Raw genomic sequence first — 24,052 nt, 5'->3', positions numbered from 1 at the left:
AGATGATCAAGACATGTTTTCCATAGTTTTACATTTTTTACACCATTCAGCTTTTATGTAATAGTCAATAGTCCTAAATAGGCAATAGTAAATACTCAAAGGTCCTGAAGTATGACGATTACATGATTAAAAGTACAAATAAACATGTAAAGACTCAATTAATGTGAAGTCATAAAAACTGCATTATAATAGAGGAACTAAATATTTTTTTCCCTCTAAACTAGTTTTAGATTAAAGGTGCAGTATGTAGGATTCAGAAACTCTTGTTATTAATGACACATGTGGCCATTAAGTGAACTGCAGCCAGCTACCTGTTGCTCGTGCTCGTGCACACACTCCATAGGGATGCGAGCGAGCGAGCGAGCATCGACCAAAACAATGATGTAACGTACAAAGAGACTGAACGTGATTCACCGGCATCATGCTGACAGATGAGGTAGCATAATTAAAATCACACAGTTATGATTGTTTTACTACAAACTTTGAGACTGTATATTATATTTGACTCTCCAGTGCTGGAACAGGGCTAAAACAAAGTGTGGATATAGGTCTGACTATGTGAGACTGTAGTTTGTAGTAATCACTTTTCTTTGCATGATACATAGGCTATCGTATAAATGCAGTCAATGTCGGCGTTAGCTAAGCTAGCCAGCTTTATCAATAGCTATTAGCTAAATTTTGTGGATGATGACAGTAGCTGTTTAAAAAATAGACTGTACATTATAAATATGATGACACAATTCAGTATTGATGTGATTCCATCACAACTGTCATTTTGATACATCGATGCGCTATTGTTTTATAACAATAGAATGTATATATTTTCTGTATAACCAAGTTACGTTACACTAATGAATGAGTCTTTTTGCATTATCTTGAACATTGTCTAGCATTCATTTCATGTGTTACTGTAGTTTACCTTGCTGAATAATTACAGATTAACATTATTTATGTCAGTTACTGTGAATCAGCATACCTGACTTTTAGTATAATAAGAAGATTGTTGAAATTATTTGAAAGTTACGAAGCAAGGTAGCTTGCAATTCATCAGCGTTAGCAGGCAAGATCAAGTTAGCTAAAATTACACAGATCAGTCCTTATGGCACTATATTTCACTTGCTTTGCAGTTATGTAAGCTTACCTGTCCAATAAGAAGAACGGCAATTCAGGGTCGGTTTTGAACCCAAAACCGAACGAAGGTCCCTCCAGGAATCAAATGCCCTGCCGATGTTCACTCTTAATTTCGCTCGACCACGATCAAATTCCCACTTAGCCAGACAGGATTCAGTAGATGCATGTTTTTGTGTAGGAGTCGGTGTTCTGCTGGGAGTCGGCCGTTTGCTGGATTCCATCTCTAAGATAACGTTACCTAGTGTTGCAGACAGTTGTTGCTGTTGAATAGCGGAAGAGAAGCACTGAGGCAAGGCTCTCGAGTGCGTGCATAAACGTCACATCCTTTGGATTTTCCCAGCAAAACCGACCCGCTCCCTTCGCATGATAATCAGTATACAGGCTTTAATAGGCAACCTAGGAAGTCCGGGAAGGACTCATTTTTTAAGTTGCGTTACAAGCCGTTCACACATTGGCAAAAAAAGGCGAATATTACATGAAAATGTTTACATACTGCACCTTTAAGAACGGCATTGTCACACATGGACAGATGCTCGTTTCTTGGGAATGTCACTGCGGTGGCCCATTTTTTCCCACTTTTTGATGGTGTTCATGGTGCTCCATGGCATATTTAATGCTCTGAGATTTTGTATCTCTCTGCTGATTTTACCTTTTCACAATGAGATCCCGCTCATGCTTTGTAAACTCTTTGCAGACTGTGGCCTAAGCAGACAAATGCAACCAAAAGGACGGCAAGAAAATCCTGCAGAAACAGCTGATCTTCATTAGGGATTAATCAGAATCATTTAATCGATGGCAGGTGGACAATCGTTACATATAAATAAGAGTTTGAAAGTGAATTCATCACTACAGTTAATACAATAAAGCAAACAACCATGTAAGAAATAATTACTATTTTGGAAGAAATGCTTTATGCTGAGTTTTTCTGAATTTCATACCAATGACACACCATTACCTGCAGTTTGCTCACTACAACAACTCTGGGCAATGTCCTTTTCTATGGTTTCCTACAGATCTTGATTGGCGGAAACTTTTCCCACATGAAGTGCAGTGGTATGGCTTCTCTCCTTTATGCATGCTCTCATGTTTTTTTAGGGTGTATGACCGACTGAAACTCTTTCCACATTGATGGCACGTGTAAGGCTTCTCTCCAGTGTGAATTCTCATGTGCACTTGAAGGTTTCCTCTATTAATGAAACTTTTTCCACACTGATGGCAAGTGTAAGGCTTTTTTCCAGTGTGACATCTAATGTGATCATTAAGGTCTCCTTTCCGCATGAAACTCTTTCCACACTGATGGCAAGTGAAAGGTCTCTCTCCAGTGTGACATCTTATGTGATCCTCAAGACCTCCTTTTTGAATGAAACTCTTTCCACACTGAGGGCATGTGTAAAGTTTCTTTCCGGTGTGAATTTTAATGTGTCTCTTAAGACTTTCTTTCCATTTAAAACTCTTTCCACATTGATGGCATGTGAAAGGATTTTTGGCTTGAGTTTTGTTTTGTGAGGAATTCGTCTCAGTCTGTGAGCTACTAAAAGATTTTTCTCCAGATATGAAATAATGAGGATTCTCATGTTCCTCCTCCACTTCCTTCAGTTCTTGACTTTCCTCTTTCACTTCTAATGGTTCGTGGTTTTCCTTTGTCCTTTGCATCAAGTCTAAAAAGAAAATATGAAAATCAATAAATGTGACCTTTATTTTATTTATCTGTGTTTTAAATGGCCAAGAAGTAGGGTATATGTTAGCTATTTATACAGGTAGCCTATAGCATGCAGTATAAATTACATTAAAGGTGCACTTTGTAATTTTTTTCCTCATTAAAAAAGTTTTACTCCTTAAGAGATTAATTTTAATTTTGAAACATATGTACAATATCATGACCACTCACATGAGACTCATATCAGTAAACTTATAAAATAAGTTTTATTCTACATGGAGAGGGTTCCCTCATGAGTACTGCCATGTTTGGATCAAATGACCAGTCGAATACTACTCGCTTAATCTCAGTAACAGCCCTATGTTTGGATAAAATGAATCATGGCTGATTGTGAATAGTGAACTTCTCCAGTGGCATCTGTAACTGAAAACTATTGATCTTGAATAACGCTGCATCCATGCCACTAAGTGTCACTGTAAGTCTAAGATGATACAAACAAAAAAGTTACTGAGTGCACCTTAAAACAGCATTCTTCAACATTCAAGACAAAGTCTCAGTCCTTAAGTTCTGAAAAGAACATCACTGTTATAGTTATGTTGGTAATGTGAATGACAGAGCTTTGATGAATTGCCCAAACAGCAAGTAGAACTGAAACAATTTATAACTCGATTTGTGGCTTACAAAGGTTTAAACAGCCTAAAAACATTGACAGGCATTATTTTACTATCATGTTACTTGATAGTATTTAATAATAACAACAATATTAATAAAATATACACAGTTTGAAGTGCTCCCTTTTATCAAAATGATGGAGAAAAGACAAGGTTGTTAACAGTAGAATTGAATTATCAGTCCAACAAGTGTAAAATAATTTGTATAAAATTAGTGCAGGTCTGTCCCATATGCCGCTATTGCATTAAAGAGACCCAAATTTTGTGTTATACACTGTACTGCTTGTTGACATGAGTCAGTTGGCAGGAATTCAGAGCACTTCACTCAGCCAGCCACAATGAATAGCAGTTTTCTTCCAGTTAATTATCATAGAATGAGAAATGGACCTTCTGAAATTAATCTAAATTTGCAAGTAGTCAATGATCATGCCTTAAAATTGTTTAAAGCCCACACCTAGCCATGGATTATCCCTAACATAGTGTCTTTGCTTGATGCAAGTAAAACGCTTGGAGGGTGAGTGCATACATTTTTATTTGCCAGTTAAATGGTACAGATAAACATCAGTGCATGTGTACACTAAAATGATAACATCTGTAACAAAATAAATAAATAACGTGATTAAAATGGTTGCTTAAGCAGCAAGTCTCTCTAGCGAGTCCCTAGCGAGTCTCTCTCCCTGTCAGTGTCATTGAATCGGCATGAAAACAGGTTCCTGATTTCTGGAAATGCTTGATATGAGCAAAAACTTGGCAAGTGCAAAACATTAGCTTAAAGGTTTAAGTGCTTTGTAGTGAATTGAGTGTTAGACACTGGTTGGCCACTCTTGTCATAACTCTGGATTAGATGTTGGTTGGCCACCCTAATGTGAACAGTGTGTTGTAAACAACTCTGAGTTTATTAGAAAAAATAAATAAGAGAAAGAAGAACTGCCCACTCATGTGTTGTGTTAACGATAAACAAAACACAAAAGTTAGCAACAAGGATTTTTCTGACACTAAAAAGAAGTGCTTTCTCTTAGTTTTCTTTTTTTTTTTTTTGTGGATGGGCTTTTTTTTTCTGGGAAAAGTGAAAAGCGGCATCAGAGGGAGAGAAAAGTTCCATTGCTTAGCACTAAGTGAAAAAAGAAAGATGGCTGGATATATTGGGAAATTAACGTACTGTGAGCAAATTGAGCAGTATTTCAAAGCAAATAATTGTCTGCAGTGTTATTGGGTGTGATGGGGGAAAAGCATATGCATTGCTGAGAAGTCTGACTGCTCCAACAAAGCCATCTGAACTCAGTTTTGACAACATTGTAAAAACAATGCAGGAGCACCTGTTGCCAAAACCTCTGCTCATAGCGGAACATTTCAGGTTTCATAAATGGAACCATAATGGAGGAGAATGAATCGCAGCATATGTAGCTGAACTCAAACAGTACCAGTTTGGAGATGTGGACTGAGTGATGTGCTGAGAGACCATCTGGTCAGTGGGATTTTACAAGAGAGTGAACAGAAGAGGCTACTCACGGAGGCAGTCAGATGTTAAAATGTCAGTGAATAAAATGAACGCTGTATGTACACCAAAAAGGCCAACACAAAAAGGTGAGCAGGGGGACACAAAGCTAATCAATGCAGATTCAAAAATAAAACATGCAGGAAATGCAACATGGTAGGACACATACAAAGAGCATGTTGATATCATCATACAGTGAGAGTGACAGCACAATGCGCAGGGAAAGAAAAACAGGGATGTTCATGCTGTTGATCAAAAATCAGATTTTAGAGATCTTAGAGAGCAAATTTTGAGATCTACAGTCTGAAAGTCTGTGATTTGAGACAAGCAATCTGGCTAACACCACAAATGAATGAACAAACAATAAGAATAGAGTTAGACACCAGCTCCTCAGTGTCAGCGATGTCACAGAATGTTTAAGAGACATTTCAAAAATGCAAAATTAAAGCCACCGCCTGTGAAACTGAAAACGTACACAAGTAAGCCCATAACGTACAACAATCAGTTGAGTGAACTGGGTCTGTACATAGTTAAGACTGAGGGACCAGCACTTTGTGGGCGTGACTGGTTGAGAAAGTTGCAGTTGGATTGGAAATCCATAAAAAGTCTGCATGTCACCATCCCTGCCTCAATATTCACATAAAAAGAAACTGGAAAAAGTGCTGAATTGAGCTGCAACAGTGATTCAATCAGGCATAGGAACCTTGAAACATTAAAGGGAAAATGTCTCTGAATGAGAATGCAGAGTCCAAGTTTAACAAACCATGCCTAGTCCCCTATGCTGTTCATAAGAAAGTGGAAACCCAGCTGGATGAGCTGGAAACTGAAGGGATGCTCTCCAAAGTTGATTGGAGCCCCTAGGCTACCTCAGTTGTCCCCGTTGCTAAGAAAGATGGAACTGTAAGACTGTGTGAAGATTTCAAAGTATCCATCAATCCAGAACTACAAGCAGAACGGGATCCACTGCCAAAAACAGAGGACATATACGCCACACAGTCAGAAGGACAGCACTTCAGCAAAATTGACCTGCCGGAAGCATATCTACAGATGGAAATGGAAGAGGACTCAAAAGGTGTTCCTGACCATTAACACTTATGAGGGTTTGTACCACTACAACAGACTGGTTTTCAGCATTGCCTCGACACCTGCATTATGGCAGAGGGATATGGATCAGGTCCTTCAAGGATGTCCTGGTACACAATGTTACCTTGATGACTTCATAGTCACGGGAGAAAAGGACAGCAGTCATTTGGTTGCTGAGGCAACCAAAAGACATCTCCACAATTGAGGTCGTTCCTTGGATTTGTAAAAAACAGGTTTTTCCAAATCTAACCACAATTCTCTACCCCCTCAATGCATTATTGCAAGCAGGAAAAAAACATGGATGTGGACAAAACAATGTGAAGAAGCGTTTCAGAAAGCAAAGAAACTGGTGATGTCACGGTGTTGACCCATTTTGACCCACACAAACCAGTGAAGCTGGCATATGACGCCTCACCATATGGCATTGGGGTGGTGTTATTGCATGTCATGAGTGATGGAACTGAGCCCCCATAGCCTTTGCTTCACACTTCCCCAGCTCTGCAGAAATAAATTATGCACAGCTAAATAGGGAGGCACTGAGTCAGGTATTGGGTGTGAAACGATTCACTCAGTATCTGTATGGAAACAAATTTGACTTGGTTACTGACAATCAGCCATTGGTTTACATCTTCAATCCTCAGAAAGTACCTCTGACAGCAGCAGCATGGATAATGAGGTGGGCATTGTTTCTGGGAGGACATAGATACCAGATTGTTCAAAAGAATGCAGAGACATGCAATGCTGATGGACTTTCACGTCTAACATTAGACTTAAGTAATGCAAACCCAGCAAAAGATAGCATACCACTGGATGTTTTTACTTTTGCTCAGCTCGAAGGTTCTCCTGTTACAGCTGAAATGATTAAAAGAGAAACGAGAGATCCTACGTTGTCCCAGGTATATGCAGCAACACAAAATGGCTGAAATGCAGAACAGAATATTCAGTTTGCACAATTCTATCAACGATGTGATGAGCTGACTCTAGATGAAGGTTGTATCATGTGGGTTTAAAAGATATCATACCACCAAAGTTGAGAACTTGAGTCTCGGATGATCTTCATGTTGGACACCTAGGAATGGTGAAGATGAAGTCACTTGAGAGAAGCTTTGTATCACCATGCATTGCTCCGGAAGTCAACATGAACAAAAGATGCCAAAAACTGCACCGTTGCACCCTTGGGAATGGCCTGTGTTGGCATGACAAAGCATTCATGTTGACTTTGCAGAGCATTTCATGAACACCATGTTTCTGGGCCTGTATTCACAAGATTTGTATTTTACCACTAGGAGTTCTCCAAAGAGTCCCTAGCCAAGAGTTTTTCTTAAAACCTATTCACAAATCTGCTAAGAGCAAGTTTTACTAAGGAAATCTTAATGTAAGAGTAGGGCGGAGTTGACCTCGTTGTTATGGATGACATCATATTTTATGAGCGCTCTCTTTTAAATAGTCCAAAGTGATTGGTAGACAGGGTAGCACAATATTCAGCAAATTCCTCATAGACAGATAGTGGGATATATATATATATAACAAATAGCCTATTATATTTGCAGTATATATACAGCTCTGTAAAATTAAAAAAATAATAATAATTCTATAAAAGTACTGATGACATTTCTCCCAAATTCCATATAAAATATTGTCAGTTAGAGCATTTATTTGCAGAAAATGACAACTGGTCAAAATAACAAAAAAGATTCAGTGTTTTCAGACACAAATAATGCAAAGAAAACAAGTTCATATTCATTTTTAAACAAGACAATACTAATGTTTTAACTTAGGAAGAGTTCAGAAATCAATATTTGGTTGAATAATCCTGATTTTCAATCACAGCTTTCATGCGTTATGGCATGCCCTCAACCAGTCTTTCACATTGCTTTTGGGTGACTTTATGCCACACCTGGTGCAAAAATTCAAGCAGCTCTGCTTTTTTGATGGCTTGTGGCCATCTATCTTCCTCTTGATCACATTCCAGAGGTTTTCAATGGGGTTCATGTCTGGAGATTGGGCTGGCTATGACAGGGTCTTGAGCCGGTGGTCCTCCAGCCACACCTTGATTGACCTGGATGTGTGGTATGGAGCATTGTCTTGCTGAAAAAAAACAATCCTCAGAGTTGGGAAACATTGTCAGAGCAGAAGGATCAAGTTTTCTTCCAGGCTAAACTTGTTTGTGGCTTGATTTATGCATCCTTCACAAGATGAATCTGCCCGATTCCAGCCTTGCTGTAGCACCCCCAGAACATCACCGATCCTCCACCTGGTTGTCTAATGGTTAGACGGAGACCAGGAGATGCCTACAATCCAGTGTTTCGCACCCACTGTAAAATTTGGTGGAGGACCTTTGATGATCTGGGGGTGCTTCAGCAAGGCTGGAATCAGGCAGATTCCATATATTATCATCATGTTAATAATATTATAATGTTACATTATTAAAATTCATCGACTTAATTGCTATTCAGGTGATACCTTTTTAAAAGTTAGTGACAGCAGGCATGCTTCGGATTGTTTGTGAGTCACTATTAGGGATTTAGAAGTCCTCAGGAGGACAACATTAGGAGTGACACCCCTAATTTTTAGGAGTTGGTCAAAAAAGAGCTACTTTTAGCCTTAGGATTTTTTGTGAATATGGGCCCTGGTTGTTGATGCGTGTTCAAAGTGGCCAGAAGTGTTATGACCTCTACCACTGCTGCCCAAACTGTAAAAGTGTTGAGAATTTTTTGCTAGGACTGGTGTACCAGAACAGCTGGTGAGTGACAATGGGCCCCAGTTTCTATCTGAGGAGTTTCAGACATTCCTAAAGATCAATGGAATCAAGCATGTGACCTTAGCGCCATATTACCCAGCTACAAATGGCTTAGCTGAGAGATTTGTACAAAGCCTAAAAAATGCACTGTGTGCCATGACTGATGAAAAGATCACACTAAATTAAAAGCTGCACAATGTCTTATTTGCATATCGAACCACCAACCAAACACCTGCCATGTTGTTCCTGGGAAGATCCTTACATTCAAGGCTAAATTTATTGAGACCAAATGTGAAAAGAACCATACAGGACAAACAGCTGAAACAATGACGAGGAGAAAAACATAAGAGTTGGAGATCGGAGATTGTGTGCTTACTAGAGTTTACAGAGGTGATTGCAAATGGACACCTGCAAACGTCAAGGAAAAAACAGAACCACTTTCTTACACATTGGAGGTTGCCCCAGATACCATCTGGAGATGGCACATTGATCATTTGAGAAAATCAAATGTTCCTCTAGAAAGTGTTTCAACAGATGTTCCACTTACATCTACTGTTACCACTACCAGTGAAAGTGACACAACAGCTCCACAAGATATCGCTGTCTCCATGTCAAGTGCCACAAACACCAATTCCTACCTGTGAAGAGAAATGTTATCCTACCTGCATTCGTAAACCTCCTCAGCATTTTGATTTATAAGAATGGACAAAAACAAGAGACATTATAGAAAATCACATGGCTATAGTTATTTGAAAAAAAAGTTGCAATGTTCTATTGAAGATAAATTTTTGTTTTGAGAATTTCTTATCTAGAGGGGAGGAAATGTAGTGTGTTGAGTGTTTGACATTGGTTGGCCACTTGTCATTACTCTGGATTAGATGTTGGTTGGCAACCCTTATGTGAACAGCAACTCTGAGTTCAGTAGAAAAAGTTAATAAGAGAAAGAAGAACTACCCACTCCAACTCTTTATTGTGTTAACAACAAACAAACACAACACTCTAGCATTACTTCCTGTTTTTATTAAAACTGCAGTCAAGAAAAAAAAATCCAAATGTAATACTTGTGGGAGCAGACAAAGTATTTTTCACCAAGAGGTGATGGTGTGAAGCTACACCACTCCTCTACTAGATTAAAATGCTATATAAGGTGTTTTGCCATCACTGTAAATGTTCATTTTCTGACACTAATTGAGGTAAATTTGACATGGCAGATCACATTCAGACAGCTATAACACAACATACTTTTTCATGACACAAGCGCATAATTTTTATACATGTAATTCTGTCCACAACACTAATTCCAAAAAAGTTGGGACAGTATAGAAAATGCTACTGAAAGCAAAAAGGAGTGATTTGTAAATTATATTCACCCTGTGTTACATTGAAAGCACTACAACACATTATTTATTTTTTTTTGCCTTGTGTATATATATATATATATTATAATATATCAGATATTATATTATATTAATCTGAGGTGATGAGAAACAGGTGATAAACAGGTGAGCAAATCAAGTTACAGTACATACAGTAAGGAGCGTCCAAAAAAAAAAAAAAAGCATAGTCCTTTGAGAGGAAAGATGAGTCAAGGCTCGCCAATTTGCCAACAGATGCATCAGCAAATAATCCAATGCTTTGAGAACCAAGTTCCCCAAAGACTAACTGAAAAGGATTTTGGGCATTTCATCATCTACAGTGCACAATTTAGTTAAAATATTTATGGAATCTGGTCAAACTCCTGTGCATAAAGTGCAAGGCCGAAAACCACTTCTGAATGTGAGTGATCTCCGATCCCTCAGACCTCACTGTCTTAAAAAATGTCATGCATCTGTAATGGATGTCATGACATGGGCTTGGGAATACTTAAGTAAACATTTGTCAGTCAACATAATCCACAGATGCAAGTTAAGGCTTTACCATGCAAAGCAGAAGCCATACATCAACACTGTCCTAAAGCACATCCGACTTCTCTGGGCTCAGAACAATAGAATTCTATGTTGTGGTCGAAAAGTCCACATTTCTCAAATTATTTTTGGAAAAAACAGCCGTCGTGTTCTCCAGGCCAAAGAGGAAAAGAACCATCCATACTGTTTACAGCACCAGGTCAAAAAGCCAGTGTCTGTCTTTGTATGGGGGTGTGTCAGTGCCCATGATATGGGTAACTTGTACATCTGTGAGGGCACAATTAATGTGGAAAGATATGTACGAATTTTGGAGCAACATTTGTTGCCATCCAGATGGCGTCTTTTACAGGGACGTTCAGGATAACGCTAAACCACATACTACCCGGATTACAAGTGTATGGCTGTGTAAGCAGAGAGTGCAGGTGCTAGACAGACCTGCCCGCAGTCCTGAGCTGTCTGTAATTGAGAATGTGTGGCGTATTATGAAGTGCAAAATACAGCAATGAAGGCCCTATACAATTGTGCAACTAAAGACCTGCGTAATGGATGAATGGGGGAATAATCAGTTTGTTAACTTTCACAAACTGGTGTCTTCAGTGCCCAAACGCTTAAGTGTTATTAGAAGAAATGGTGATGTTACACAGTGGTAAACACTCCACTGTCCCAACTTTTGGGAGTGTGTTGCAATCAAATGATTTGAAATGAGTGTAGATTAAGAATTTTTTTTATAAATTCACAAGGTAAAACATCTAATAATGTGTTGTTGTAGTGCTTTCAATATAGTACAGGGTGAACTGAATATACAAATCACTCCTTTTTGTTTCTATTAGCATTTTCCAATCTGTCCCAACTTTTTCGGAATTGGGGTTTTAAATTTAAACATTTCAAATTTCACAGATGACTCATGTAAACACAATAACAATTTAAACAAAAACATTAAAGCAAACATATGAATGAAAATATTGAGTGAGCTACAAATGTTTAAATAGAGCAACAGCCTCCCCGATTAGTTTTCTTTCAGTCTTTTCATCAGTATTTGGACACATGTCCTGCTCACATGTCATTGTGGTGTCCCATTTTCTCCACTTGTTGAAGATGGCCTATGGTACCTTTCACAATGAGATGCTGCACATGCTTTGCAGGCTTTTTGCACACCATGGCTTTGGTAGTCGGATGCAACCAAATGCATGCCACGAAAATCCCAACAATTCTTTAGAATCACTAAATTAATGACAGGTGGATGGTTCATTCATTAATTTTGAAGAGTTTGAATGTGATTGGTTAATTGTGAAAACATTCAGAACAATTTTACTTGTTTTTGCTTTATCGCCCAGCTCTACGTCTTACACAGGACAGCTGATTCATCACTACAGGTAATGCCATTGCTACATTTAGCAAAGGAACCTTTAAGATCAATTCTATCATATGAGTTTCTCTTAATTTCATACCAATGATATACCATTAGTTTGTTCACTACAACAACTCTAAGCAATGCCCTTTACTATGATTTCTTAAAGACCTTATTTGGCAGAAACTTTTCCCACATGAAGGGCATGTGTAAGGCTTCTCTCCAGTGTGCATTCTGATGTGCATGTCATGGTTTCCTTTAGACACAAAACTTTTCCCACACTGCAAGCATGTAAATGGCTTTTCCCCAGTGTGAATTCTAATGTGCCCATGAAGGTTTCCTCTATTAATGAAACGTTTTCCACACTGATGGCATGTGTAAGGCTTCTCTCCGGTGTGATATCTAATGTGATCATTCAGGTATCCTCTCTTTTTGAAACTCTTTCCACACTGAGGGCAAGTGTAAGGTTTCTCTCCAGTGTGACATATAATGTGATCCTCCAGATCTCCTTTCCGTAAGAAACTCTTTCCACACTGATGGCAAGTGAAAGGTTTCTCTCCGGAGTGAATTTTTGTGTGTCTGTTAAGATTTCCTTTACATGTAAAACTCTTTCCACACTGAGGGCAAGTGTAAGGTTTCACTCCAGTGTGACATATAATGTGATCCTCAAGATCTCCTTTCCGTAAGAAACTCTTTCCACACTGATGGCAAGTGAAAGGTTTCTCTCCGGAGTGAATTTTTGTGTGTCTGTTAAGATTTCCTTTACATGTAAAACACTTTCCACACTGAGGGCAGGTGAAGGAATTTTTGGCTTGAGTTTTGTTTTGCGAGAAATACTTCTTAGCCTGTGAGCAACTAAATTTTTTTCCTCGAGTTATGAAATGAGGAGGATTCTGATACTGATGATACTCCTTCACTTCATTCAGTTCTTCACTTTCTTCCTTCACTTCTTTTTGTTCTTGATTTTCCTCTTTCATTTCCATCAAGTCTAAAAAGAAAATATGACAATCAATAAATGTGACCTTTATCTATTTTAATTGATCTGTTTTAAATGGCCAAAAAGTGGGGTATATATTGGCTATGCATACATGTAGTCTATTGCATGCTTTATAACTTATATTAAACAACATCCTTCAAAGACAATTTTGGCCCACTCTTCTTTGAAGAACTGCTTTAGTTCAGTCACATTGAACGGTTTGATCATGCCGGTTTAAGGTCCTGCCATGTCACCTCTATGGGGTCAGGATTTTGACTAGACCACTCCAAAACTTTAATTTTGATTCTTATGAGCCATTCAGAGGTTGACATACTCCTATGTTTTGGATAATAGTCTTGCTGCATAACCCAGTTGCGCTTGAGCTTCAACTCGCAGACTGATGACCCGACGTTCTTTTTCAGGATATTCTGGCAGTGAGCAGAATTCATGTTTCCCTCAAATATGGCAAGTCATCCTGCCCCTGAAGCAGCAAAGCATCCCCACATCATCACACTACCATCATGTGGAATTCTGTGTTTGGTTTACACCAGGAGTAACGGTTCCACTCTTTCAAACAGTTCCACTTTCGAACAGTGATGGGAAGTCAGATTATTTTCCGCAAACCGGTTCTTTTGGATGGTTCGTTTCAATGAACCGGTTCAGAAAAATTATTCACCAGTTCTTTTACGCCGTCGCATAATGACGTCACTTTACATAATGCTAATACCCCGGCATCATAGAATACACGCTCAAAAACATTCAATAAAGCCATATGTAAGCGCATAGTGTTTGATTATTATATTCTATTTAAGTTATAATACTAAGGGTGTTTATTGTCAGTGTTTCATTCAGTGATCTTACAACACATCCTACATTAAAGTTTTGTACCTAGAGCAACCAATACTGACACTGATAAACGTGGATGTTCTACGTTTCTAAAGCATATAAAGTGATTCAACTAGTCTTAATCAACTCACCCTTTTTACAGAAACCATGATACAGCTCATAATAACTTAAAATATAATCCGCATGCAAAATACTCAATAGTAAATTAATTTACATCTCTCGACTGAAATGTTTCACCCCATCATTCAAGTCCTCGGTTCATGTATGCTCATCAGCAGCTCACTGATCAGCAGTTCTCAGTATTATGTCCAAAGGAGGCGATTCTCAGTTCAGTGTACTGTTGACTCAAGAACTGCTGCGAACGACTCGATGTACTGTTGACTTGAGAGCTGCTGTCCTGGGATCAGTGTACTGTTGACTCGAGAACTGTAGACTGGATCATCTTCATACGTTGATAAAACGGTAATACAATCAAGTCATAAATATTTCCAGTATGTTTTATTTGTTATACTTTCTGCTGTTCAGCTAAATACACCAGAAACATACATTTCATCCCTTAATCACACACATGCTCAAATGTCAGCAGCTCATCTGTTCTCAGTAAGACGAACTCCTCCGAAAGAGGCGATTCTCAGTTCAGCGTACTGTTGACAAGAGATCTGTTATGAGCGACTCGTACTGTTAACTCGAGAACTGTTGCGAACGGAGCATTCAGTCCGATTTGTGAACTAGTTGGAGTGGTTAATTGCAAAGAAGTGTTACAAAAAGCAGATATCAACAGTTCTAGGATCTTATTACTCCTGGTTATCAACTCATTTTGAGTTATGTGAGCACTTTATCTCCACACATCTCATGTACCTGCACCACAGACTGTATTTAGAGAAGCTTCTGAAGAGTGTGTGAAGATTAACTGCTTCTGACAAGCTGTGATGCATGCATCATTTGCAGATTTTTGCTGCAAACTCCCGCCAAAACATAAACAAGTACTTTAAGTGTATGCAAAGTGCTCTAGTTTCACTTTAATGTCTGTGTTAAGGCAAATGTTCTTGATCATTGCAGGTTTATATACACAGTGTTAATGACATGTAGTAACTCAGAAGAGGAGACACAGGCTTACTCTATTTCTGTGGAAATGACAGAATGAAGCAACAGATTTAAGTATACGCAAAACATCTTTCCTTCAGTCTTCCTTTATGAGAATAAAAGGGCCCCTGGGTTTAATTGGAGTAAAATAATGTGTAAGAAAGTGAAGAATTTTGGACAGAAACATTTTACTTTTGCATAATATAATATAATAGGTTTGCTGGGTTCCAAAAACAAGTGTAAATGTAAAATGGACCAAGATTAAAGTTGACTGAAGTGATGCATATTTTAAGTATGTGGAAATATTTTGATATTTAAAAATTACATACAGTTGTCAGAAGTTTACATACACCTTAGCAAAATACATTTAAACTCAGTTTTTCACAATTCCTGACATTTAATCGTAGAAAACATTCCCTGTCTTAGGTCAGTTAGGACAACTACTTTATTTTAAGAATGTAAAATGTCAGAATAATAGTAGAGAGAATGGTTTATTTCAGATTTTCTTTCATCACATTCTTTTGGGTAGCTTCTCACAATAAGTTGCTGGAATTTTGGCCCATTCCTCCAGACAGAACTGGTGTAACTGAGTCAGGTTTGTAGGACTCCTTGCTATCACATGCATTTTCAGTTCTGCCCACAAATCAGATTGTGGTCAGGGCTTTCTGATGGCCACTCCAATACCTTGACTTTGTTGTCCTTAAGCCATTTTGCCACAACTTTGGAGGTATGCTTGGGGTCATTGTCTATTTGGAAGACCCATTTGCGACCAAGCTTTAACTTCCTGACTGATTTCTTGATATGTTGCTTCAATATATCCACATAATGCCATCTATTTTGTGAAGTGCACCAGTCACTCCTGCAGCAAAGCACCCCCACAACATGATGCTGCCACCCCCATGCATCACATATGGGATGGTGTTCTTCAGCTTGCAAACCTCACCCTTTTTCCTCCAAACATAAGAATGGTCATTATGTCCAAACAGTTAAATTTGTGTTTCATCAGACCAGAGGACATTTCTCCAAAAAGTAAGATCTTTGTCCCCATGTGCATTTGCAAACTGTAGTCTGGCTTTTTTATGGCGGTTTTGGAGCAGTGGCTTCTTCCTTGCTGAGCAGCCTTTCAGGTTATGTCGATATAGGACTCGTTTTACTGTGGCTATAGATACTTGTCTACCTGTTTCCTCCAGCATCTTCACAAGGTCCTTTACTGATGTTCTGGGATTGATTTGCACTTTTTGCACCAAACTACGTTCATCTCTAGGAGACAGAATGCGTCTCCCTTCTGAGCGGTGTGATGGCTGTGTGGTCCCATGGTGTTTATACTTGCGTACTATTGTTTGTATAGATGAACGTGGTACCTTCAGGCATTTGGAAATTGCTCCCAAGGATGAACCAGACTTGTGGAGGTCCACTATTTTTTTGAGGTCTTGGCTGATTTCTTTTGATTTTCCCATGATGTCAAGCAAAGAGGCACTGAGTTTGAAGGTAGGCCTTAAAATACATCCACAGGTACACCTCCAATTCAGTACACCTCCTATCAGAAGCTAATTGGCTAATTGCCTAAATTCTTGACATAATTTTCTGGAATTTTCCAAGCTGCTTAAAGGCACAGTTAACTTAGTGTAAGTAAACTTCTGACCCACTGAAATTGATAATCAATTAAAAGTGAAACAAACTGTCTGTAAACAAATGTTGGAAAAATTAATCATGTCATGCACAAAGTAGATGTCCTAAACAACTTGCCAAAACTATAGTATGCCTATATGAAATCTGTGGAGTGGTTAAAAAATGAGTTTGAATGACTTCAACCTAAGTGTATGTAAACTTTTGACTTCAACTGTATTTTTAGTCATTTTGATATTTAAAAAAATATTTTTCACGTCAATCATTCGTTTTAAATAGTGCCCGACTGATATATCGGTATTGGCGTATATGTTTACCGATATGCGCAGATATGAAAACGTTTTTTCAGAACATATAATGCAGAAAACAATGCTTTAGAACTGGTGTCATTACGTAGTTTGTCCATCAGAGCACGCTCCGACTCCATTGTTTACAGAGCTGACGGTGGCTTTGTAGACAGGGCGGATTTAAGCGGTGTCTTCTCGGTAAGCTGCTAACTAGTTTGTGAAATACATAATGGAAAGTTAATAAACAATGACCCCATCATATTCCCTTTTCAATATAACTAATATACCGTTAACCCTGTCCCTGACAACCATGTCACTAATGTTTATCACATCTGTTTGTTATGTTAGCCAGCTATAGTTTGTCAGTGCATTAAGTAATGTAGCAGATTGAAAGGTAAACATCAGAGCATCTTTTTGCAGCTCAGCAGACAACGGTGCGGTGGTTGATTGTGTCTGTTGAGTGTTGATTTCACACTATGTTGTTACCTAGTTGGTGAGACACAATGCTGGTCCATCTTTTACTCTCCGTGACAACGAGCTTATAGCTAACTAGCTAACCACGTAGCTACTTTCATTGCTTGCCAGCTGAGTGGAAGCTAATGTGTAAACATGTATTCACCAAACTGTTTTGTTCAGGATTCACAGTTTGATACCCCCTTCAACTAAACAATTCAGGTCGTTGCATTTATAAAATGTAATATTTAAAAGTCTGGTTTTCCACCGTTGAAAGTTTCCCCTGAACTTGTATAGCAGAATACGGTGTAACACCGCTGCCGCTGTTTTTCCCTTGTCTCGGCAGGTGTAAATGTTTCTAGTTTTACAACCTGCCCCTAACTGACTGGCAGTATTAAAATAGTCAGCATTTGACTGATCCTAAACAGTAATACTGATGTTTATTTAGCTATTTATTTTATTTTGATTTATTCTTTACTTTAATGGTCAGCATCTGACTGATACTGAACATACAGTACTGATGTTTTAAGCTATTTATTTTATTTGAATTTATTCTTTATTTTCTCAGTGTTCATTTCTAGAATTTGTTGATAATGTATACTAATAAATGTCAAATATTCTTTGATAAAAATATTTAAGAAAGCAGCCTTCTGAGTACCTTTGCATAGTCATATCGGTGCAAAATTGGTGCACAATCCAGATCAAAAATTAACTATATCGGCCACCATATCGGTAATCGGTGAATTTCCCCCCTCTAAAATCGGTATTGGTCGGGCTCCAATCATAACATTATTGTTCTAACGAACTCTAGTCCGCTGTCAAATGCAACTCCTCACATGCCCACAAAATGATGCTTCATCATCACACTTGTAGTAAAAAACATTCAGTCAGTGAACTGAATGAATGAACAGAATACAACAGGTGTATTGTTTTACTCAAAGATTAAAAGCTGTTTATTTGTGCACAGCATAGAGTTACAGATGTTATGAACAGATGTGGCTTATTTGTCGCGTTTCTCTCATGAAACATAAAAAGAATATGAGAAACTGTTACATACGATTACTAAAAGCAAATTCTCCTGTTTTAAACAAGTCCAAAAACACTGATACGATGTGTAGTTTCTGAGGTACTGTAATCTTCACGGAGCACATTTGACATCTGAACCAGTGAATGGAGGCCGGGCGGCTGCTCCCGAGTCCTAGTGCCTGCCGGATCCAACCTCTGTCAGTGCAAATTGTTTTTTTTTTCTCTCTATCAACAATGGGATTTTGACCCAGTGCGACTTTTAATGTATTTGCTGTGCCTTTGCAAGAACAAACCTACAAATTGGAAAAGACATACATTTGTTGGTTTTTCATTATCCATTTAGCGCTCTTGGCATCTGTGACCTCATTATACAGCGTACCTATGTTACTTGCCTTATTTGCATTGCCGAATTTCAAACATTACGAGTTCACGCTACTAAGACCGTCAGAAAACATGGACATGTTCTTGAAAAGGAAAACTATTGACGATGGTTATTATGTGGGACAGTGGTGTGCCATGGGATTTTTTAATTGTAAAAAGTGTGCCGTGGCAGAAAAAAGATTGGGAAACACTGACCTAAACCACATAGAGTTCATCTGCAAAAAGCAAAAAAGCATCCAAAAGAAAACACACAGCAGTATGTAAATTCTGCAATGCAATTCTTACCGAGACGGCTGGGACCACGTCAAACTTTTATCAGCACTTAGAAAGGAAGCATAAAGAAAAGGTAAGCTAAGTGTAAGTGATGCTAGCAAAGCTAGCTAGCTAAGGTTAGCAATCTGCCTCTTGTTGCATTCCATTCAACTCAGAAAGTCAGATTTTCCTACTGGGCAAAGTGCAATGGAACGCCACTTGAAGTCGTAATTACAACTTGGAAAGCCGTGTGGAAATTTTAAACTCGATTTCGCCGAGATGCAGGTGCGTGACGTCACACAGTCTTGTCGGCACCCAGGAAAATGTACAAAATAAGCGATAAACATTCACTTTTATTAAATATCAATAAATTTGTCAAATTCATACATTACATGATATTAAAGCTTGTTTAACAAACGTTAGCAGAGTAGCAGGTGTTGAAAACATGGTAAATTATACTCTCTTTTGATAATCGTACACCTGCAGCACAAATTCTAGCATTGCAGATTGTTTATTAATTGAGTTGTTAGCAGACATCTCTGGTGACAGTCAAACACCTGCTAAGCTAACGGGAGCATTGCAGTTTTGTTTCCTTTAACATCATCTTCCGAGCATCTGGCATTGGAATGCCTTTAGTCGGAGATATCAAGTGGAATATCCCACATACGATTTAAATGGAACGCAGCATCTGTACCTAAACTCATCTTCACCCCTCATCCAAAGAGATTTAGCGAGTATTAGCTATACATATTAGCTACCTATGTATTTACTTATGTATTTTAGGGTGCTAGTTTCAGTTGCTTGCCAGCTATTTGCCACCTAACTAGGTGTGCAAGCTACTTAATTTAGTTAACATATATTGGGGATGTAACTAATGCAGTGCCCCCCCGCCTCCCAATTTGGAATGCCCAATTCCCAATGCGCTCAATGTCCTTGTGGTGGCGTGGTGGCGTAGTGACTCGCCTCAATCCGGGTGGCAGAGGTCGAATCTCAGTTGCCTCCGCGTCTGAGACCGTCAATCCACGCATCTTATCACGTGGCTTGTTGAGCGCATTACCGCGGAGACATAGCTCATGTGGAGGCTTCACGCTATTCTCCGCGGCATCCACACACAACTCACCACGTGCCCCACCAAGAGCAAGAACCACATTATAGCGACCACGAGGAGGTTATCCTATGTGACTCTACCCTCCCAAGCAACCGGGCCAACTTAGTTGCTTAGGAGACCTGGCTGGAGTCACTCAGCACACCCTGGATTCAAACTCACGACTCCAGGTGTGGTAGTCAGCGTCTTTACTCGCTAATGCAGTGCTAACTTTGTGAGAGATTTAGGGGACAGGGCATGTAGTGACAAACTGTTGTTCCCAAGTTACATTTTTGCTTGTGATAAACACTGACGAGACAGGCCACATAAAGCTATGTAACTAATGTATATAAAGTTACATTACATCAACATTAGCTAATGTCAGCTCCAACATAAATGCTACATGCAGCGGTAATGCTCCCTCACTTGGATGAGAGAGCTAGATATGTGACAGCAGAGAGTGGAGACCGAGTAATGCGCCTCCACTTATATGAAAATTTAACATTTTAAATAGGCTGCTTTGCTTATGTTTGGCATTCTTTATTCTATTTTCTAGATTTAGCTATGTGGTTAGCAAATTGCACTTGCAATTGCATTTATACAAGGCATGTTGTTGGTTCAAAAACAACAAAAAAACTTACTATATTAAGAAAATACAGAAAAGGGAAGACTTAAGTATTGAATAATTGTTTGATATATTCTGTACTTAATGATGGTTTCTAGGGGAAGAGTCATCCAGAAAACCTGAACCGATGCTTGCACAAAACTTTTATTGTTTTAGGTGGATGGTAAAACTTGTAAAAGGAGTGTTGAATAAAGATGGTTAAGTTGATTTCAGCTCCTTAGTGTTTGTTTGTATTTGTTTGCTCATAGAAAACAAAGGAAAAATCACACACATACAATTCACCTCTGCAATGCCTTTTGATTATTTTATCAAGACATTTCTCATGGTACACTGATACACACACACACACACATATATGGCAATAAAAGAGCAGAATGGAGAGGAATCTTCATTTGTTTTCTGTGGGGGTTTTTATGGGAATGTGGATTTTTAAGATCAATTTGAGTGTCAGTGTTTATGTCAGTGTGTTATTGCATGACATTAAAGTGCAACATAGTCAGAAAAGACAAAGAAAACACACACACACAAAAAAAATGATGCACCATTTCTTTCAGATGCTGCTGAAATTTAAAAAAATGCAAACACAAAATTTCAAGCAGAATTCTCCATTATTTTAGTGGATTACCTGTATTAAAGGAGCTTGAGATGTTTGTGCTTCTCATATGTCACTGCATATTGATCTCAGACACTATAAAAATCCATGAACTTCTTGTGCATGTATCTGCTTTTAAAAATATTCCGATCTGACTTTTTTCTTCTGAAAGCAGCTCTTAATCCGCAAAGTTTAAACTCTTGTTGTAGTGCAGCGGCTGATTGACATGTGAGGGGTGGTGCTTCACTGCTCTCCAGGACGCGTATAGGATGGATTTGCATTTACACCTCAAATGTGATGTGGTCATATGTGTTTTATGAGATAGAAGTACAAAATGTTTTAGACCCAATTTAGACCTGTATTAAGCGATGACCACATGTGATTGGATCATCCGAAACACATCTTAACATCAGGTGTAAATGGGGTCTTAGATTTGGGGATTTAGTAATTAAAGGGGCAATCACTTTTCACACAACCCCAGCTGGCTTTGGATAACCTTTTTGCTTCAAAAAATAATATTATCATTTAAAAACTGTATTTGCCTACTTTTTTAATCTCTGAAATAATTTAGTATGAAATATGCACAAAAATAGAAGAAATCAGGATGGGGGCAAATAATTTTTCACAGCACTGTATAATTTTAACCTGGATAAAATGTGACTGGAACAAAAGTCGGATCCTAACTGGGAAATGGATACAAGTTTAGCCAATATCAGAGGCCCTTCTACTGCGGATGGAGAAATGTGCACCTCACTGTATTCACGTAACACGTACGCGGTACACATTCTGTCGGAGAAATGGAGGAGGAGGGAGGAGCAGCTTTATGTGAGACTAAGAGAACTGAAGAAACAGGGTTTTTCACGTACTGACAATTTTTCAGCGGCGGCCATAAATTTAGCTTGGGCAAAAATTGTGTCATCTGTCATGCAGATTTTTTAAACTATACACATCATAACCCTGAATACATTTCAGTTTGAATGATGTTAAATATTAGAAAAAAAAAACGAAAAAAAAAACGCCTTTGCTTTCAGATATTCAAATATTTTCTACAGAGATGACAAACCATTAAGAGCCTAATGAAGTGTTTTATAATAATAATAATACTAGTCAACAACATTTCATCAGACTGAAATGTGAAATTTAGCATAATGGTAAGGTTGATTACCACTTTTTGAATACCAAGAATTGTTTTTTGTTTTTTTTACTCTTATGTTTGTCAAGTTCCAAATAATTATGTAAGAAGTGGTCGACCGATATGGGTTTTTTAATGGCCGATGTCCAGAGAGCAGGGTGGCCGACACAATGCAGATATATCAAACAACTGAATACAGTAAATAACAAGCATAAAATTGTTAAAAAAAATACTCTTATTTAGCATTATATTTACTCAATTTCACACAAAACTTTAACTTTGTAAAAATGAATCTAAATTAATACTGTATTTTAAATGATAGATAGCAGTTTCTTCTGATTTCTGTTTATCAAATTTCTGTCATAAAATTTGAATTTGCACATGAAGTAATTGTAAATATATTACGAAGAAGGAAATAAAAGTATACGCAGTAGTCCAGCAACCATGGATGGCATGTCACGTTAGCAAATCAACCCAGTTGTACACAGTGAATAAGACATTTACTTACAGCACACGTGAAGCGCTTTTACCTTGAAGTTGCACCAGAGATTATTCAGCAGAGACGGGCCACTTCTATTAAAATGAATGGGAGAAATTAGAACGCCCAACTGCAGCCAACGGTCAACGAATGTAGATTGGAAGTCCCACCTTACTTGAGAACATGTATGCGCATTAGCTATAAAAGATTGGACATTTTTTTTTTTTTTTAGCATAATCTGAGGTAAAGAAGCACCATTTATGATACCAGTTTTGTCAGATTTGACTGCCGATTTGAAATAATGTTCTTTGATCGTAATCTTGGACCAACGGTTTTGGAGATTTCGGTCTTTCCCCATTCAAGTAGACAGGAGCTGCACTGGCATGACTGGAAATCCCTCCCGAAAGCGTTCCAAACATGGCCGACAGTGGAAGACTGATCTGTTTAAATGAGATATCTGCATATTTGCAAATGGTATATAATAGAAGTTTTATTGATATTTGCCTTTCATCATTAGACAAGACAGTTAAAAGTTACAGGGATCTGTTGAGGAGAGAGAGGGAGAATGAAACAGGCGAGCACTTTAACATTATGAGCTCAAACGCATCTCCTGCGGCTCTGATATACGGACCGTTTAAATGAAACTTTGTTGCACACTGGTCTATTATTGTAGAAACACGATGCATGTAACAACAAACATGTGACTGGTCCTTTACATGTCTCAGTTGCCTTACATATAAGCAGGCATTTTTGGTGCCCTCACGAGAAAAAACAAAACAAAACAAAACTGCCAAACAGGATAATTTATCAGCCGATGCCAATAATTAAAAAAGTCAGAATATCTGCCGATTTATCTGCCTGGCGATATAATTGTCGACCACTAATAAGAAGTATTTTTTATTTATAATGTATTTAATTCAATTAGTGGATTTTTCAAAAATAGGCATTACAATATGTTTAATATATAAACCAATTTTTATTGATGTTTTATTAAATTTAACTATATTGTGATATATATTGTTATCGTAATATACAATTTGTGATATCGTGATGTAATATTTTGGTCATATCGCCCACCCCTAGGTTGAATTTAAGTCAAAATGAATAATAGGGCAGGCAATTGCCATAGACCTCCTGAAAATAGTACCAACAATATTCGATATGTACAGCGATTTTTAAAGG

General features: G+C 38.2%; 1 protein-coding gene across 4 annotated transcripts in view; it reads right to left on the bottom strand.

The window, feature by feature from the left end:
* LOC127450336 (gastrula zinc finger protein XlCGF57.1-like) overlaps nucleotides 1–24,052 on the bottom strand; it is a 279,453-nt gene that overhangs the window by 190,665 nt on the left and 64,736 nt on the right. The window lies entirely within an intron of this gene.

This window comes from Myxocyprinus asiaticus, chromosome 13, assembly GCF_019703515.2.
Source record: "Myxocyprinus asiaticus isolate MX2 ecotype Aquarium Trade chromosome 13, UBuf_Myxa_2, whole genome shotgun sequence".
NCBI classification, from domain to species: domain Eukaryota; kingdom Metazoa; phylum Chordata; class Actinopteri; order Cypriniformes; family Catostomidae; genus Myxocyprinus; species Myxocyprinus asiaticus.
This window is presented reverse-complemented; position numbering and strand designations above follow the sequence as displayed.